The 8,347-nt window shown below is 37.1% G+C and overlaps 1 protein-coding gene across 3 annotated transcripts in view; it reads right to left on the reverse strand.

Annotated features, from left to right (window-relative positions):
* The window catches only part of Cntn5 (contactin 5), a 1,232,986-nt gene extending 1,226,124 nt beyond the window's left edge, over positions 1–6,862 (reverse strand). For 2 of the 3 annotated variants that reach the window (XM_029481828.2, XM_029481826.2), the window contains exon 1: positions 6,422–6,537. The gene's annotated coding sequence lies outside the window, so the exon portion shown is untranslated. The other variant, XM_021171282.3, reaches the window with a different exon arrangement.
* Between the last annotated feature and the right edge of the window lie 1,485 nt (positions 6,863–8,347).

The raw sequence follows: 8,347 nt of genomic DNA on the forward strand, positions 1-8,347 counted from the left end.
CATCTGCATAGTGCCCTTTCCTTTTAGTTAGAACTGCACCTGGACTCCGAGGCTCATGCGAGTAATTAGCACAGAAGCTTAAGAGTAAGAGAGCTTTTCTTGATTCTGGTGCAGCGGGTTGTATAGTTACAATGCCCCTGAAAACATGAGGAGCACATTAATACAGTCGTACAAGGTAACATAATCTATATTGTAAATTTTTATAATCTCAAACTTCAGAGAATGAATTTAAATCTTAAGTAGGCAGTCTTACTAAGATTACTGAAAGAATTAAAACACATTTTAGGAAAATAAGTCATCAAATAAATTAATAAGTCAAAGACTATCAAGGATTGCTCATTAATTGTATCTGAAGGATGTTTTATAGTTTCTACAAGAACTACTTGTAAATTTTAAGGACATATTTAGATTCCAAAAAGCCTTGTGTAGAGCAGATAAATCATTTCAGCAACACCTCCTCATGTTGTCTATAATACATCTAGATTTTGAATTTGTAGATATTTAATATTTAAAGGACAAAAATACCTAACATTTAAATTAATTCTTATTCACACCTACAGACATATATTTATCACAATTTGAATATTAAAGCTTCAAGACAATTCATCACTGAAATAACATTATGTGAGAAATCATAGCAATTATTAAAGATATCAACTTTACTGTAGCTTTTAGAATCTATATTTATCCTGAATAATTTTATTATTCGGTTAAACATAGAACTTTGTTTCAGATAATCTAAATATATTACAGATTCTTCTTTTTCATTTCATTTTCTAACATTGTAATAGTAAACCTACAATTTATATGTAACTTGACATTTAAATCTTAAAACTCAGGAGAAAGAATTATTTAAGAGGTATGCTTTCTGGTTTGTTATCAAATGATGCAATAACACTATTTTTCCAAAGAATTCCCAGTTTAAGTTTTAATTAAATATTGACGCTTCATTAGGATATTGTTTCACTCTCATTTCTCCTTTTTTTTCTGTGTCACTGAGTCACATGCTAGACATTTATTATTACAAAATCTTTTCAAGTTTCATAGATCAAACTTTTAGATTTTCTTGTACATGAGGTCACTTTTGAGTGCCCCATGTGTTCATTGACAAAGGTTTTCACATAGCATGTAAGCTCTCCTGTCGTTTTATCAACAGTCTCTTTCTAAGTTAATGAACTGAACTTACATGCTAACCCTTCAAACCTTGAAGTTCAACTTTTCTCTCGTAATTAATGAAAACACAGGAATTACATTTATTACATGCTAATCTAATTTGATGCTACAACATGCCTTGGAATAGAACTGGGTCCTAATTAAATCTTTTATTCCAGCAAAGTTAACACCTCACATTTTCTGTTACCATTAATTAATCTTCATGATGGGCATGTGATCAGGAGGACATTAATCTGTCATGTTTTACTGTGCTCTCACACATTGACTTACATCAATAACTCAAAATATGTCAGTATTTAAAAAAATAGTCATATTAGCAACAGTAATATAATATAATATAATAATCACCATCCAAAATTTGTCATTAGAACTGCACCACTGATGTAAGAAAAGAACAGTTTTAAAGACTCTGTCTTAGTTTGAGAAGATGAAAGTTCCAGATTCCTTATAAGGCTGTAACTTGAAGTACTTGTCAAAATAATTAAAATAAAATAAAATTAAATAATGTAAAATGATCACTAACCAATTATTTCATATTTTACAAGATAGTAGGAGATGCAATTAAGCTAATTTGGTAGAGATTTTGAAAAGGTAGATTTAAAAATAACAAAATAATTCAAAAGGCACACCTGTCTAATTTAAACAGAATGTTTTATAAGTTTTCAGAGATAACACTTAATTTAGACTGGTTGCCCAGTGAACCATGTAACATTTAATGAAGATGAAATGTTACCTAAACAAAAATGATTTTCCAGTAATGTAAGAACTGCTTTAAAAATTCCTATTGTCACTTACTGTGTCTTCTCATTAGTATTCATTTTAATCAGCAGGGAGTTTGCGGATAATTCTGTAATGTTAAAGTCTGAGGTACCAGAGTATCTCAGCAAATACTGCTCTATTGAATGGAACAATCTTGTATGAAATCACATGTGAAATTCTAGGTGAATTCAAACAGATTGTACTCTCCCCCTGTTATGTTTACACATGGCTTATTTAGAGGAGAGCACCTTTTTAATTAAAAACATACTTTCAAACACGAAGCTCAATATCTGTGAAAGTACAGATGAAATTTGATGTACTGCAGAGTGGATTTCTCATAAAGTAGCCCATTTATTCATTAGTTCTTGTCAAAATTGTGACAACATGAACAGAACAGGTAGTGACTAGAGGCATTATGGGAGATGATGAGGTGTTTCTAGATCTTGTCAAAAAAAAAATGTCTCTGCTGTTTCAACTCCTACTGAGGATTCTAATAGTATGATACCAAAGTAAAGGTTTTGATCAGCCTTGACCACTTCCTTCATCATTCAGGCCCAAACCCAGCTGCCTATAACTCAAATAAGCTTCACAGTACTCATCATGATGGAAACAAAAGCAGGTTCACACTTCGTAACAGGCACAGGGATCATTAATCTGTATTAGTATGAAAACACATGAACTCCAAAGCTGTCTACTCCCCATATTTCTTCACTATAGCACTTGACGCCCTAGCGACAACAGTAACATAACTAAAGGGGATCAAAGGATCCAAGCTGTGAAGGAGGAAGGCTGATGAGCTTCTAACAAACCTAAACTCATTAGGTCTGTGCATACTGAAGTGTGGACTATTTGGAACCACAACTCGCATTCATGGAACATGAGATTCTGTTCATTTGTTACAAAAAGTCTAATGATGAATTTTTAAAAATGGTAGTGCAGGAATTTTGAAGAAATTGCTGATTTTAAAACCACAGGGAAAATTAACTTCATAACTTTGCACTTGATGTCATCTAATCAACCTTTATTTGAAACTGTTTAAAATATATCAGGGATTGAAGCAATCTCATATTGAATAGCATCCTAAAGGAGGCCAATCCTACAGTTTATAAAGATCCTAACGGATGACACATTCACACCACTTTACTAGATTAAGAAAATGTGTTGCCATAGATATTATTCCCATAGATAGAAATTTGTTTGTTTTTCAGTTCAAAGAGTGTTATTATATGCAGTGGAGGAGGAGAACTCCTGTTTGCTGTTCACATGTTTAGCTTCGTGAACAATGTAAAAAGCGCTTCACTGGCAGACAGAGGCAACATAATGCTTCAGAAAATATCATCAAACACTTTGCATTTTAAGTCCTGAGATCAATAGTGATAAAAATCACCTAAATTTGACAAAGGAATTTAGTATGTAACACAATGTAAGTTTTATAAAGTAGTTTTTGTAAAACAAGTCCAACGCATTTAACTCTGTGAAAATAATTTTGACTAGTAATTTTAATTATAAACCATGGCTTTTTAAATACTTAGTCTGTATAAACTAAAGCCTTTTAAAATTATCCTAATAGCTACTGCATTGAAACAAGGTAATTTGTTTTATTGACTTTTAATAGAAGTCATTTATTAAAAAATAAGTCTGATACTAATTGAAAAAATAATATATTCTATTTATCATAACCTACTAATCACATACATAGGAATATTCAATTCTCTTAAAGAGCAGAGAGACTGGAAAAGTTCATCATGGTCTTTAATTCTAATTCACGTGTTACGGAGTTTTATGAACGTCATTACTTTTAAAGTGAACCAGCTTCTAATGTGGACTTTTTGATCACAAGGGGTCAGGAAATAGACTTGCAGGGATGCACAGCTCTGAGCTTCTGACCAGGTTCCCTCCTGCTTTAAAGTGCTGAGAAGTTCATGAAACATCTGAATGTAGCCTTAATACTTGTCTAGAGAAACACAGCATCTCAGAAACATACAACTGGGTCAGTCCACGTTTGTATTTTGAGGAATAAGAAAGAAAGGCATATATATAAGCTTTAGATGCCAGAGTTTGAGAATCTAAACACATAAAGGCATATATGTCTTTGAGGAGAAATCAGGCATTTCTTTATGTTCTGGTAAGAGCATTCAAATATATTTCATGTGTAATTACAATACTAGGTAGTCAAGTGTGTGTGATGGTGTGGATGAAGTAAATTGTAATGATGCACATATCTTAGCTTTATAGATTATAGAACAGAGAGATTTTAGTGACATGGCTTTACTTCTATCTGTTATAAATTGTGTTGAGCAGGCCTACATTTTATTTACCAAAGTCATCCTCACAGTATCATAGTTAGACAATTTGTCCTGATTTTATTTCAGTCTTTACAGAAACAAATCTCTTGTTTCATCTAGCAGTATGGAAAACTCCACAATGCCTTTGCCAGCACCCCCCCACTTGCTAACTTCGGATGAGCTCTCTGCCCTTCACTGACACCCTCTGTTCCCATTTGCTAAGTCAGCTTAACCAGCAAGCAAGCCACACTCCTACCTGCTACCTTGGACATAGTAAAGGTTCCACAAATGATCAAACAAAAGGACACTTAAAGAAACATATAACAAACAAGTTACATTTTCCACTAAATTAAACTAATTAAAGTGCAGTTTAAAAATATTTTGGTGCACAGCTGATTTATAATGTTTAAAAAATAAGTATGTTCTATTTGTAAATTTTAAGGTTTTTTTTCCTGATTTATTACCCAGTCACTACTAGGTTTCAGGCTCTGTAATGGCCAAACTAATTTTACAAACCTTGAGAAATTTTCAGGTATATCAGCCATCCATTCAAAAATCCCACAACTCTTTCTTTCCAGATACTGTTCAAAAGTATGTGAAACTCCCAGAATCAAGCCAAAGTGTAACATTTAGTTCATCACAGTATTCATTTTCATTTTCTAACTTCCAAGTATTCTAATTTTCTATTTGCTTGCATATGAAACCAGAGAGGGGTCTAATACAATTTATAGTCTGGTAGTTTTCAGAAGTTTTAGGTAACATTAAGGTGTTCACCCTTCCTTACCTGGAAACACCAGTCCCAGTCTTTACACTGAGCAGTCTGTTTATCTAACCTCTTTTACATCTGGTGTCCCAACTAAGATAACTAGTCCAAAAATTCTTCTATATTACATTTATTGTTTTAACTTTTCAGTCTTAACTATATTCCTTCTACCACTAATTAGATTTAGTTCACTTTTTACATAATACATCCACTTTTTTAGCCACTTTGTAAAATCTACTCGTATATAGTCATTGACTGTTTATCATCTCATCAATATAAGCATGCCTGCCAAGCTTAAGACAGGCTTTGCACGGTGAAATACTAAAATACTTCCAGCATGAAATGAGAAATTATGGGAAGCCCGACAGGTGAGTTGTTCACCACTGGCCACTGACACTTTGTAAGCATTTCTTCCTGTCTTAGTCTCAGTTTAGTCTTGGTGTTAATCAGGATGCAGAACTTATAGCTTGCAGTGACATTTAGAGGTAATTCAGAAGGTGTGCTGCAGCCCAGTAACAACCAATTACATTTACAACAGTTTGTAAACTTAATTCATTGTTTCTTTTTTAAATGATACTGCAATTTTAAGGTTTGCTACTGTTTTCATTTCTTTCTCATGGCTAAGACTCAGAATCAGAGCAGAGAGCTGAATTACCTAAATGACTTCTTTTCATAAAAGCATGTGAACTGTGTATGGGTAAAGCCCCCCACACATAGTACTATTAAAGCTCTCTTGCAAACCTGTCCTACAATTACCATGCTTTTGTCTTACTCATGCTAATTTTACATAAAATTATTCTGAAATATTGGTGAATTCTTTTTCTTTTTGGAATAAAATAAATTTAAGCAACCTAAAAATTTTCAGGTTGTCATAGCAATCCTCAGCTTACTGAACATCATAGTCATTGAAATTGAGAAAACACTCTCCCCACATCCCTATAAAAATAAGAAACTGGGAACATATATTCAGCAAACATCTATGCACAACACGTGGGGGAGATCACTCAGCATAATTCGAGGTGCCGCTTTTCTCAGTCCCAAACTTTGCAGAACTCTGCTTGCATCTCTCCTGCATTTTAACAAGTTATTGCACCACTACATGCCCAGGTATTCTGTCTGTATTCTCAATTATTCAGTCTATGAGATTCTCAGCCATGACCTGAGAACACCATTTCATTTTTGTTTTCCAAAGCATTTTATTACTTTGGTAAAAAAGCATTCTTATCCCTCCTGACATTTGCCATCCAAAAAGCATACTTGCTTCTAGTTTTTTTCTCCTGTTTCCGGTGGCTTTATGAAACATACAATAGGTTTTATACTTGCTTCAACTTTTCAACATCAAATCCCAGCAGAGAAAAAAACAAAACAAAACAAACAATCAAACAAACAAAAACCCACTGTTTTCCCTGTCTTTAAACATGCACCAATGAACAGTTTTTACCTCTGGCAACACGATGAGGAAGGATGGCTTTGCAGAAGTGATTGTGTCAAAAACCCTAAGTGGCTGGGGAACCGAAGTGCAGCATCACAGGCAGCAATCACCAGCGAAGGAATGCCAGCCACTTACCAATGAGACGCCAGCTGCCTCTGTTCATTTTGGTGATTCTCAATCCTCATCTTCCATCCTCGTGCCCTGGACACACCTCAGGTGGAGCAGTTTCTTAGGTGAGCCACAGCCTGTGACAGAAGAGAAATCTCAGAGTTCTGAGTCCTTCACTGGGAATTCTCCTCTGGTTTGCCCTGCCTCTCCCAGCAGAAGGGACCCAGGTGAGGCATCCTCCTGACTGCCAGCTTTAATGGCACTTGGCTGCAGTCAGTTGCATGGGGCGGAGGAGTTGAGAGATGCAGGCAGGTGCAAGTGGGCGCCTCCTCCCGCTGCTGCTCCGGGCTCGCGCGCGCGGATGCTCCAATGCGTCCACGCGCCACGCGCCGCGCGCCCTGACTGGCTGGGTCTCTCCCGGAGCGGCCCGCGCCCCTCCCGCTCCGCGCTGTCACCGTCGCCAGGCGCCTCACTGCTTTGCGCTGCAAAGGCTCATTTAGCATGTCCCTGCCTGTAAAAGACTGTGTGCCTCAAGCAGGGCTTTGGATTTCTTTCTTTTCTTAGAAGGTACTCCCCTGGCATCACTTGCTAACCGATTCCCTTCCCATCCCTCCCATCTTTTTCTCTCCAAAGTCATGAAGGCTGTTCCCCTACCTGGCCACCTCTCCACTGAGAGCTAACAGTACTGACAGAGTCTGGGTCCTTTCCTCCCTTGGCCTGCCACTGTCCCTGCTGATTGCCAGGCTGTGTTGATAGCTCAGACAGCCAGAGGCTCAGACTCACTTATGTGGGCTCCAGAGCAGAACTGGCACTTGGAAGAGTGTGGTTAGGTTCTAACTGGGAGGCAATTCTCTTTTTTTTATGTATACATGCGAGTTTCATCTAAGAGTGCGGGGACTGGGGGTGTTATTACTTGTCCTTGGGAGTGGTGAGTGGGGTGGTGGTTTAGAGTCAGTTCTGAAACAGCAAAAGAAATAGCAGTTTGTTATTTTGTTGTTGTTGTTGCTTTTTGTTTTGTTTTTGGTCTTTTTTTTTTTCCGGAAATTTTCAATGTCCAGAAAAATCACATTGGAAATCACAATGTCCAGAGTTGAAAAAAAAAAAAAGCCTAGGTAGTAAATCTGAGGTGACAGCTTTAGTGTCATTGTTCTTCAGGTTTCTCCACTTTCCCTGTCTTTGAGTGCTCCAGTTTCATGTGTGTGGTGGTAATCCAGTATTTATGAAATACATTTTGTTACATGCATTTTGCCTCCAACTCCATGTGGCTTGCACCTGTACGTGACAAGTCTGGAATCACACACACTCTTCTCTGCCAGCCTATCTATACTCGGAACTCTGCGTGAGCTTTGGGCTGCACCTGTACCAGGAGGCACACGCTGTTCACATGTGTGTGCGTCCAACCCAAACCTGCGTTCATCTGGATGGATCCTCTACGCGTGGCTTTTGCCCCCAGTGGCTGCGAGAGGCTGTAATTGGCAAGGAGCACAGAGCCAGTAGCTGGAAGCCAAGATACCACTGGAGCTCTCTGATCCCGTTCTTACAGCTTTCCTGGTAATTAAAATTAGTCGTTTTCCTGGTCCTTGGCTCTTTGCACATGTTATGCAAACATCAAGACTTTATTGAATGGGTACCCTCAGGATGTAGACTCGCTTCTTTCTCCACAGCAAAGACAATTAATGTGTATTTGCATTTAATGCTTCTCTACCCTTCCATACTTTTTATTTTCTTGTTCCTGCTTTCCAGTAATTAGGTTATTTTCCTTATGTGTTAACCGAGGGATAGTTTGGGAGAGGCAAGTTTTCTGGGCGGCTTCTCTGCTATGTTGGC

Source organism: Mus caroli, unplaced genomic scaffold, assembly GCF_978045245.1.
Source record: "Mus caroli unplaced genomic scaffold, Mus_caroli_1 scaffold_11, whole genome shotgun sequence".
Taxonomy (NCBI): domain Eukaryota; kingdom Metazoa; phylum Chordata; class Mammalia; order Rodentia; family Muridae; genus Mus; species Mus caroli.